Below are 12,602 nucleotides of genomic sequence, written 5' to 3'. Positions count from 1 at the left end.
GGTGCAAGATTGCGAGACTCCATGACGTACTTGCGGTTGAAAGGTCTTGCGCGATCACGCAGCCAGATCCTAAATGGCGCAGCGCACGCAAACCAGGAGGAAAACAACTCGGCGAACTCAGATTCAAGGTAAGTCAACGTCGCACACGCAAGATTGTATTTTTGAAGCGCAACAAAGCAAACAAAATTCGCCAACTCTCAAATTGCGAATTCTTTGGCGATGTTGCGTGATTCGCGGATTGCGAAATTGCCAAAAATTTGCTAATTCCGCGAGCGGAACGAATTTTCAGCCCATGCTTACAAAATACCAGGAATTTGAGCATTATATATATATATATATACATATATATAAAAAACTTTTCATTAATTATGTTGCTCTGTCTTCTTTCTGTGTTGCTTGGTGTTGCTGTTTTGCAGTCTTGGTACCAGTGTTTTTGGAGATATAATTATAAAGTATTGGCAGTTTTTTTTATAATAAAATATTTAAATTATTATTGTAGTTATGTTTAAGTTCCTGTTTAATTCAGTACTTATTTTGTAATAGTATGATGTAAGAAAGTTAATTATTATTTGGGTGGGAGATCGCCCACCTCTAAGAATAACAACCCTCACTTGCCAGGATGTACCCTAATGTCACTAAATTAACCTGAGCTCTTCCTCTTTGTAACAATGGCACTGAGCATACAGGCTTAACTTAGGTCAATGTGTAAAGTATTTATGCAGTACAAAAACTGTAATAAAGTCAAAGCACTAAATTATAAATATTCCAATCCAAATTAGAAAAGTAGACTAAAAGGTAATAAACATAAAGACAACAAAATCTAATAAGAGAAGAGAAGATTTTTTTAAATGTATACATAAAAATGGTGCCCAATAATCTCTAAGTGTCAATGGTAGTGTATTAAAGCTGTAGACCGATACATAGGCATCATTTTTGATTGATTGCGATGGAGTATTAGGTGAATAAACCAAGCGGGTTTGTTCTGTTCAAAAATGTTACCTTCTGACTTACTCTGTTACTGTTTTGGAGCCCAAAATCTTCCATTGGGCAAATCACAGTCTGCATAAAAGAATGGTGCATCAAAACTGGACACCTTTGCAACTGTCTCCCAATAATGGCTTTGGAGGTCTTTGAAGTCCTTCTATTTTGTAAGTCACAGTTTGGAGCAGCTCCTCTCGGTCACTTCTACGGCTTCCAGGACCTCAGGGACAGCAGTCAGGTTCAAGAAATCACTACAGCAGAGGCCCCAGCAAGGTTGGTTCTGATCGGGCCTGGACTGGTTACTCTGGGAAAATAACTTTTGCAACTTGTTGTGTCCGGTCACCATGTAGAAGGGTGGCCAACTGATTATTGAAGTTCACTTCTTTGTCCTGGGTACAAAAAAAAGCAGGTCCAGTTCTTCAAGGCTAATGTCAAAGAACAAACAGCAGTTCCATTGCTCTTCTTACTTCGAATAGGTCCAGAAAGTGTTCTGAGAAGGGTTCCATGGGGTGTCACACTCATGGTTGGCACCAGCTAGTGAATGGGGTGACTCATTGACACTTGATAACCAATGGTGAAAATGTTTATGAGGGCAACCCCACCCACTTTTTAGCAGTTCGTGTTTGACCTACTACAACAATTCTAAAGGAGTAATCCTTCCTCCAGTGAGCAGACCCTGTGTGTCCACTCAGTGGTTTAGCCAGGGAATTGAGCAACCCCCTACTTTGTAGTCGCAAATAAACCTGTTCTAGGTGTAGTTGCCCTCCCACTGAGTTTGGTGCCAGCCTGCTTGGGAAGACAAAAGTAGCCTTCTCTAGATCTCACCCTACTTTTATCTCTGAAAGGGCAGGTCCCAGTACAAATTTCATCCTACTCAGCTTTATTCCGTTTTTCCAACCATAAAATCACAAAAAACAGTGCATAGGATACAGAATAAGTATGTGAACAACCACAAAGTCATGCAAATTAATATAAAATCCACAAAATTAAAACTTTTTTAAACAATACCTAATATTATGATAAAAACACGATGATAGAAAAATCAAGACATATAAAAACACTTTGTCCAATAAATGCATCCCATGGTTCATATTCAAAATAGTCTGAAAGGTTACAAAAGCAGCCTTTGTTAGAGAATAAGAGGCCTAAGAACAAGCTTAGGACACGTTATTTCCTTGTGCATGTCCGAGGAGGCCATGATCTTGGCTCTTATGGCCCAGCTTCATTGGAGGTATTTAGCAACAGCACAGACTACCATCTATCTTGTTTTTGTGTACAGGAGTCTGAGCACCTGAAGGTAGTGACCAGCACCTAACTCTCTTCATAATGGAATAATCCAGCAACACCCATGCCTGCATATACAGGACGAAAAAAGAAAAAAATGTGAAACTGACTCTTCTGCCTGATGGCAGACTGGGCATATGGTACTTCTAGCAGCCTTACAATTGCATTTGGCAGAAACAGCAAGTAGAGGCAAAGTGCCATATCTTAGCTTCAAAAATTATTTTCTAACAGCAGCTGCTTCGATCAAGTGATCAAGAAAAGGCTGCAAATTAATGAAGTTCCTGGGGCCACCACAACTGGTTTTCCTGCATGGGAAAGAAAAATACCTCTCCACTTCCAGATCATTTTATTCTGCTTTTAGTGCAGCTTTTGAAGTTGTTCAAGGTCAAGCAGTTTGCTGGATAGCTGCGCTGAAGAGCTAATGTAAATAAACCACTTGTAGCTCCTGTCAGGGAAAGGGTAACTTTTTAAAAGTAACTTTCCCTGAATATTCATTAAAATGTCAACTTAACCCGCAAAATTGGGAGTTTAATATGTAATTTTCTGACTCTAGTAGCCCATTCCTGTCAAATGTTACAGACTGTAGAATATAAAAAGGATTTTGACATGTGCTAGGATGCAGTTAATGACATACCAGTGGAAATATTTGTTAGGGCCTACTTACTGCAGGAACATGCCAAGTTTTTTTTTTGCACATGTTCCATATTTCAAAATCAGACGCCCTACCTTCTGGGAAACAATACCCATTCTGTGAGTGGCAGAATAGGTGCTGCAGTGCGTAGTTGGTATTTAACTTTCAGTCACTGGGTACATTTCCTGTACTAGATACTAGGGCCTTATGGGCAAGTTAAATAAATCATTTAGGGGTAAGACAAATTAACCCTGTTTAAATTGGAAGCCAGGTACTTTATTCCTGTTTAACAGGGGCATAATGCACAAAATTCTGAGTCCAGTAAAAAAGTTTCCAGAGAAACGTGTAAACATGTGGGGTGACCACGAAGAGAGGGTTAATTTCCTACATACGGGTTTGGATTTTTAAGTATTGTAACCTTTCTCTTAGTAGCTTCTGAGGAGGGGAGCAATGGTTCACAACAGCGGTGGCTTCTTTTGCAGCAGATAGTGGACGTTTTTGTTTCCTTTCATACTCTTTTAATAGGGAAAAGCTTTAGCTATTTGCTAATTGTTACTAAGTTTCATTTAATTGGTTGCAGGGTTGGCAATTGTGTGTTTTTAAATGTTGTAGCTTATATAGCAAATGCTAATTATGCTTTGCTTTGTCGCTATTTGCCTGTTTAAATAATGTATGCTTAATATCTTTAAAAATAATATATTCAAAACATGTATATTTTTATAATGAATTGTAGTAATATTTTGTATTGCAATATATTTATTTTTGTGGTTATGCGTTATTTGTTTTATTGTGTGGACAGCATTTTACATGTCTGTTTTTGGTTAATATTGAGTTGTTTTTGATATTTTAGGACAATATTTTCGGTGTCAATATTTGTGTTTATATGGTTTATGTATGGGATATGTGGGTTCTCAATATCTTTAGATTATATTTTTATGTCTCTCTAGTAATTATCCCAATGTTATGTCATCAAAGCCATTCAAGTTCTGCTGTTTATTTTTATTGGGGCGCCAAAACTTAGCAGTGAATGCTACCAATAATATTTATTAATCAAGTCTTTGACTGGAGCTACATCATTAACATGTCTTTCAAGACAGACAAATGTCGTAAACACTGCAATTATGTAATGCTTGCCCTCGAACTATTTCTATGAGATCATTGTGTTTTATTCAATAAATTAATTATATGTTTGATGTGATTCTGATCACATCATGCAGTAGAATAATTCACAAAAAAGTAAATAGGGAATGTACCATAATACTCAAATGAATTGCTTAGAAAAGCAGAGAGTTAAAATGCATAAGCAATAGAACTACACAATGTTTTTAACAATTGCGTTGTTTGTGCCTATTTGACAAACATTTCAGCAAAAGGTTTGTTGTGGTTTAATGATGTCCCTAAAAAAAATTATTAACCAACCAATTGTGTTTATTATCAAACATCTCGCAACGTAATGTGTTAAGAACTGTACTTTTAAGTTTCCTCTTGATTAATAGCAGCATTGCAACGAAAGCAAAATAATCAGTTTAAAAAAGGCCTACCAGGAGCACAGGTCCTTCTCAAGGAGATATTCAGTCATTTGTAGCTTTTTCTGCTTCTACTGAAAAACAGAACCTCGGGGTCACTGTATGAGTTCCCTCAACATAATTCTCTTCATTATTACTCTTGGCTTTTGACCTCACACTGCCTTCTCCACTTGTTAGTGCGAATACTTGCTATCTTCTTTTTCTTTAGCACAACCTGTTCAGAATGCAGAAAAAAGACCATGATACATTTCCTCTCACCATTATCTTTTGCCACATCAAGTTGACATTGAAATCAAAATGTTAAGCAATTGATTTACAGTGCACTGCGTTCGGCTCAAGGTTAACACAGCCGTGCTTTCTACCAATGTAAAACATATGAGGATGTAGAATTTTAAACCTTGTAAGTAAAGCAGTGTCATCTCCAAACAAGCCCACACTTACGAACGTCGGCGTGCCTCGCATCGCTCCCTTAACTAAAGCCAAGAAAAGGGGGCAGTCCCAAAACCTTCATTTCCCTTTTTAATTCTCATAGGTACATTTACTGTCCAAAACAGAAAGAAATCAGTTGAACAGAATTACACCAAATTTGGTAAAAAGCTTGATCTTTAATTCCAAAGCTTACTTTTTTCAATTTGGTGTAGATCTTTTGTGAAATTTGAATTTTATTAGGGGCTTGGGCTGGGCCTGAAGGGATTTAAAAGTTGGTTATATTTGGACAGTTGGATGTGCAGGAGTTCAGCAGTACTGTTAATTAAACATATTGGGCATTCTGACATGGCCATGGGAGCTTTTTCACCCAGTGACCCACTCAATACCCTGGGGCCTTATTGGCTGGCCATAACCCGGAGAAAAATGCTCGGACGACTTAATATAAGGTTTATTGGGGCTTGGATGAGACAGCCTGGTACACCCCAGGCACTTGGGACTAAAATTTAAATTAACATTTGTGCCTACTCCCTGATACCCAGTGTGGCATTCCTATGAGGTACCACAGTATTCCTGTGGGAGCCACTGCTCAAGCTTCACCTCCCCCACCCCCATTGTAAAACAGTACCATTCAAGCTTACTCAAAGAAGCTTAGATGATATTGTGGTAATATTGGCAGGTGAGAAATATTGGTTCGGTGTTTCTGAGGTAGAGGCGTCCTTGGGGTGGTTGGGCCTTCAGCTGTGACATACAACCAACCCCCTCCATGCACACCCTTGGCTTGTGGCTGGGTAGGTTGCAGGGCTTAGCCAGAAGCCTTGCTTAGCAGCCACCCCTCGCTGTGCATATTTAAGCGCCCTGCATGGGTTAGGTGCAGGGCCTGGACTGAGGACAAGCCCTTTATCCAACAGCCCCTAGTACACGGTCACGGTGGACAATGCACAACAGAGAAGTTAGCTGAAGAAGACCAAAAACCCCAGAGATTCACTGAAAAGAAATAACGGTTTAAGTGACATTATAGTTAGGTATGATAGGAAGATATTTGTTATGTATGAAAGAAATTAAAAATTCACTAAAAAGAAGCAAAAGTTAAAAAGATTAAAGTGATATTATAGTTAGGTGAAAAATAAAAGTTTAAAAACAAAAAAAGAAACAACTGATTTTCACTATATATTTTACTGAGCTAACTAAATCTCATGACCCGCACCATGCACTGATTATGACCTTACATATACATCACTATATTCAAACCAAAAAATTATGTGAAAGCCTTTGTTAACGCCGCTTTTTTAATTTTAGGTCCTGCATAGGCATTGCTTACACTATCTCTTTGAGACATGTTGCATATACTTTGTGGGCTTAAACCCCGCTCATTGCCTTTATATTTGTGACTCAGATTTTCCTGAAAAAGGCTTGATTGCCAGTAGTTAATCATTGCTCTATGGCCCTCCTTATTGTGCTTAATTTCCGCCCATGAAGCACCACCTAATTACTGGTATCTTTACACTTTGGTGCTTATCCTATTTTTTCTGTTTCCTGCTCGTGTTTGGTGAAGCTTCCCTTGTCATTTGCAGAGCATTCTTACTCCATGCTCCACACTGTTTTTGTAAACAGTCTGCAAATCTCATTCTTATCATGTCACATTATCAGAGCATTCAATGACCAAGAACAAATGTCAGACACTGTTTTCAAGGTTTACCTGTTCTGGGCCACCACCCCCCTCCTTCATGGCTGCTTGTTTATTGCGTTAAGTGCAAGATCATGGCCTCCTCGGACCAGGTCAACAATGTAAGAACTGGAGCAAACACCTTTGTTTCAACACTGTCATTCAGGAGCCCGAAAATTCCTATATTTCTTGGTATGAGTTAGCATGAAAAGAAACAAGCGTTTCTGCATTTTGCTGTTGATACCCTGTTAACCAACTTATTGCCGACTGAACCTTACCACTGTCAGTGCGAAAAGGTGCTGTGTACAGACAGCCCACTTTGTTACTTCTTTTGCCTTTTTAAACCACCCCTGCCCCTATCCCAACTCCTCCAACCGTGCCCCAGAAAAGTGAACTACATGTAGCGCTTCGCAGAACACAATGTAGAGGCATAACCGCGCAAGTCACTGATGGACAATGTGAACTCAAAGGAGTGCTTACATTTTCAAACTTTTGCCCTGTTGTGCATCCTCCCCCTCCACTCCATGTTGCTCTGTGTGCTCCAAGCTCTTGAATGTTTCTCTCCTTCACCACCCCCTCCACCAACCCCCATTTAGCTTCACCCCCGTGGGAGTTATCACACCTTTATATTTTATTTAATAATACCCATTCAGTGTAAGGGCAGTTAGTCTTTTGATAAACAATATGTTTACGGTCTTCTCTGACACTGATGTTTTATTTCCCTTTTTATTATGTTCTTGGTAAAGCTTTGCTTGTGCCTCGAGGAGTTTCACTGTGCTAATAATCAGGGAAGTTACCATAACTACTCATCTAAGCATTTTCAGCAAACCCGGACGCTTTTTAGATGGCCAAAGTAAAACCAACAGTTTTGAAAATATGTCCACAATCAAAGCAATTGTTAAACAATGGACTGCTTCACAGGTCAAGATCAGAAGATAAAGGGTTATCAGCCCTACTCCTGTTTCATCATTGCAGACTGCCCCCCTCTGCTGCTGGCTGCATCCAGCCTTCTGGTGAACCTGGTCAAACGTTGTCACTCACTACGCCTGTTTTATTCACACAGTCCCCACCTCTCATACCCAGCTGCCCTTTCATAGTTCCTTCTCATTCCACAGAGAAGATTGCTTTCCTTCCCTTGCAAGCAGACATCCCTCAGTCTGCTCTCAGAGCTGCAGGAAAATGTTGGGATAGAGCTCAGCGGAATAGGCAGTGACAGTACAAGGCACCAGAGACTGGAACTCGGAACAGCAAACTTGGAAACCACCAGCCAGCCGTGGCTGCTGCAGGTAAGGGCGGTGGGACGGTGGGGCCGGGTGGAGGGGGGTTTTGAGAGACTACCACGAGGTAATATTAATTATTTATTGAATTTTCCCTCATGGTCGTCTCTCGAAATCCCCCCACTCAGCCCTACCACCCCACCACTTCTACCTGTGTCTTCCTTTCCCACAGTCTGCCTACCTTGTGTTTCTTCCTCCTCTAGAGCATAGCCTCTTGCCCACCATTCTGATTGGCTTTTTGTGGGGAGTGAGGGAGGCACCTACACCTTAATTGTTTTTCAAAAGATCTTGTGCTGCTTTACTGTCACTTTTGTTTATTTTACAGATTGGCAAATAATTCAGCGAATCCCAGTTCTTCTAAGGTGTATCTAGCACTTGACAGGGATGGAATCCTCACGCATTTCTCAAAAAGGAGGTAGTAAGTTAACATTTCTCAATGGTGGAGGCAGTAGCCTGGAGAGGCAGTGGGTGAACTATTTGAGGCCCATTAAATGCCTCAATCTCAAATTGTGTGCCTTTGCAGAGTAATCATATTTGTTTGTTTGTTTTGTTTGAGCGCACAGCTGCCCCAGCTAAGGGGCGTCCCGGCGCTGACCGTATCATTGTACCGGAAAAGGAAACTGCAAGAGAGAAAAACCTAAGTCAGAGGGAAAAGATAGGTCCTAATGGCTTTCCGAAAAGGGAGAAGCTCATCGATGCTACGAATAGATACAGGCAAGGAGTTCCACAGTTTGGCCACCAACAGTCGAAAGGAACGTCCTCCAACACGGCAGAGTCTGAACTTGGGTATGTTTACCAGATGTTGACCCAAGGAGCACAAGTTACACAGAGGAGTGTATGAAGTTAAAAGTGGGCGGAGCAGCTCAGGGCTAGTACCTTTCAAGATTTTAAATGCTAAACAGAGTGTCTTAAACTGGATTCTAGCTTGAATCGGTAGCCAGTGTAAGGCTCTGATAGTGGCTCTAGCAGAACATCTGCGAGGCAGTCCGACAACAGCTCGGGCTGCCGAGTTCTGAACTCGCTGTAGACGCAGAATCTCAGCTTTACTTGCGCCCAAAAATAGAGCGCTAGCGTAATCCAAGCACGATAGAATTGTAGCCTGGATGATAAGCTGCCGAACAGGCGCACTAAAAAACTTCAGAATAGGGCGAAGGCCCCTCAACAAGCCCACACATGACGCTGCCACCTTCTTCGTGTGGCACTGAAAATTGAGATCTGTGTCCAGCCACACTCCCAAGTTCTTGACCGCTGGCTTGGTTGCAGGCATAATGTCTAAGGAGGCTGGCCACCAATGTTCGTTCCAAAGGGAGGTGTTTTTCCCTACCAGCATCACCTCGGTTTTAGTGGCATTCAATTGAAGGCAATTTTCAGCCATCCATTGGGCAACTGCAGTCATCCCATCTCTGAACCTAGAGGCCGCGCCAGAAGGACCTTCAGCCAAGGTCTTCTTACCACCTTCTTACCACCAAAGTCTATCGCAATACAAGAAAGTAGGTATGCACATGGCAACATATTTTCAAAGCATTTAGGCTGTAGGTTTAAATTCAAATCTGGAGGCAAATGAAAACCTGAGACTGTAGGATTGAGAAATACTCCATCTTGTCCTCAAGTAAAATTTGTGTTCAAAATAATACCTAAGCATGGAAAAGTGTTTACACTTTTAAAGAAGTTTGTTGCTATATATGTATAGTTTTTTATTCAATATTGTTTTTACACGTGTCATCTCTTTAAATGATGTTTCATTTCTAGACTACCCATAAAAACACTAAAGGATTGATCGAAGCATTGAAGCTTATAAGACAACCTGGGCAAGTTGCCAGTTTGCATAGAACAGTAAGAAATTAAGGGGCTTATTTATCAGCCCCTTGCGCTGCTGGTTCATAACCTTTTCCCACATTAAAAGTAACACACTTATAAATAGGCACCCATGTTTTCCCCCATTTTTTGCTGTTGTATTAGACTTTCACACAGTTCAAAGCGGTGGAAATTGCAGCATTGATTAACTTGTACACAAAAACTAAATTTTACACCTAAAGGTGATACCAGCACAACACCAAATTGCGTTTTATCTTGAAACTTAGGCCAGTAAATGCATTAGGTGTGTAGAGGTAACTCGGTATTTGTAAAATGCAAACTAATCACCCCTAACGGCCTCAAGGGTCTCAAGATTAAGCAAGCTATTGCCTAGAGTCACAGGGTGCTGGGATGAGCTGCCACCAGGGCCGGGAATCCAACTGTGAGCCCGGTGCTCCGGAGTTAGCCGCCCAGACTGCTGCACCAAATCTATCACACAACAACAAAACACTCCTCCAGAATGCAGCACATATGGAAAGGGGAAAAAAACGAGGAGAAATGAAAATATTTTTCCTCATTATGCCTGCTCTGGGGAGGCATAAGGTTTTGGTGCTGCCCATGGGTTTAGTGTTGGAACACCCACAGCAACACTCTTGGAATGCCTTTTTGAATGCAGATTAAGACAACACAGTGCTTTGCCCTGCCTTGCCTTACTTCTGTTGCGGAGATTCTGCTCATACACAGAGCTGTGCACAGAGACCCAGGACATCAGTGAATTGTGGTGCATAAAACAAATTTTGTTGCGTGCACTGCATCCCCAAATGCGATGCAGTGCGCGCAACAAAATAAGTTTTATTTATTTATATGTTTACTTATCTGTGAAGCTCTGCAATCCATAGATTACTAACACCCCACCCTGGCCCTCCTCCTCCCCACATCACCGCCCTGCAGGTACACCCACTACCGACAAATGCTGTGTCAGGGTAAAAGCTACTTTTCCCACTCCAGTGAGTGCAACAGTAGGGAAAGTGTTGGATAGCTTAAGGGTAAAAATTACTAATCCCACTCCAGTGAGTGCAACAGTAGGGAAAGTTTTGGGTAGCATAGGAGTTAAATTAACACACTCATCAATTAACAATAAATTAATCATCAATTGCAATAAATAAAAATATATTAATTGATTAATTATATTTCAATTACTTCCCACCCTATCCCCCTATACACCCACAACCCTCAACACATGTAACATTAAATACACCTGAATTTCAGCTAGCTGCAGCTGCGTGCATGTTGTGTCTAGAGCATGAGCCGATCAGCCCGAACTACATAAAGGTAAGTACAAAACTATTGAGAAAAAAAAATTGTTGTTAAAAATATCGATACTAAAAATATCGTTTTTTAAAATGTTTTATTATTAATGTAAAAATAAGTAAATAATACATATATTTAAAAAAATATAGATATAAATATTAAAACATATTCAAAAAAATAACTAATACATATATTATTAAAATTAATTAAACATCTACCTATAAATTAATATATGCTTACGCCACATATTGCAACATTAGGGAAAGCATTGGATAGTGTCAGGGTAAAAGTTACAATTTCCACTCCAGAGAGTGGAACAATAGGGAAAGCGCTGGATAGCGTAGGGGTAAAAATTATTATTCCCACTCCAGTGAGTGCTACAGTAGGGAAAGCATTGGGTAGCGTAGAGATAAAAATTACTATTCCAACTCCAGAGAGTGCAACAGTAGGGAACCGCTCTGGGTAGCGTAGGGGTAAAAATTACTATTCCCACTCCAGTGAGTGCAACAGTAGGGAAACGCGCTGGATAGCATAGGGGTAAAAATGACTATTCCCACTCCAGTGAGTGCAACAGTAGAGAAAGTGTTAGATAGCGTAGGGGTAAAAATGACTATTCCTACTCCAGTGAGTGCAACAGTAGGGAAAGTGTTGGATATCGTAATGGTAAAAATTACTATTCCCACTCCAGTGAGTGCAACTGTAGGGAAAGTGTTGGATAGCGATGGGGTTAAAATTACTATTCCCACTCCAGTGAGTGCAACAGTAGGGAAAGTGTTGGATAGTGGAGGGGTAAAAGTTACTATTCCTACTCCAGTGAGTGCAACAGTAGGGAAAGTGTTGGATAGCGGAGGGGTAAAAATGACTATTCCCACTCCAGTGAGTTCAACAGTAGGGAAAGGTTTGGATAGCATTGGAGTTAAATTAACATACTCATAAATTAAATCTATACTACTATTATAAAGCAAGAACTTTGAACCTTTGAGGTGGGTAAACTCGGGAACCACAGCGCCAATCCACACACCCGATACATCATTGTAATCGTCAGGGTGTGCAGATGGACATAGGCTATATAAACTATAAAAATATGCGTTATTTAAAAAATGTACCTTAAAAAAAAAAGTAGTCCCTTCGAAGTAGCGCCGGCCGCGACATGCGTGCTGACGTCAGGAGCGCGGGGAGGAGCGGCGTCCAGGAGCGCGAGGAGGAGCGACGGACACGGTGCGGGGGAGGAGCGGTGACCAGCGGCGGACGAGGGGAAATCAGCTTTTCCGGATGTTTTCAGCTCCTGTAAAAAAGAGTAGTTCGGAGTGGTGTCAACACGAATCGTACTTGCTGGGTCGTAAAAGGCTGCTGCGATCCGTACAAACATCGCATACAGCGTGTTCCGAGTGCGATCCATACGGTTTCTTGAATTGTACGGTCTTTTGTACGATTTGTACGGAGAACTGCATTGAGTGCACATCGTACTACATCGTACGTACGGGTACGCTTCTGCCTACGAATCGTACGGAAAAAAGCTCCGCACGGCGATTCGGACTGGATTTTACCGAATCGGAATCGCCCCCTAAGTGTTACAGTTTAAGCAACACTGCACTGCAGATCTTCACTCAGCACATCGCTGCCTGACATTTGGTAAATCTGGGCCTCAGTAAGCATGACATTGTGAAAAACATGCATGTTACTCTCTTATGGGGCAGGGGCAGTGC

This window comes from Lissotriton vulgaris, chromosome 10, assembly GCF_964263255.1.
Source record: "Lissotriton vulgaris chromosome 10, aLisVul1.2, whole genome shotgun sequence".
NCBI lineage: Eukaryota > Metazoa > Chordata > Amphibia > Caudata > Salamandridae > Lissotriton > Lissotriton vulgaris.
Note: the sequence above shows the minus strand (reverse complement) of the source record.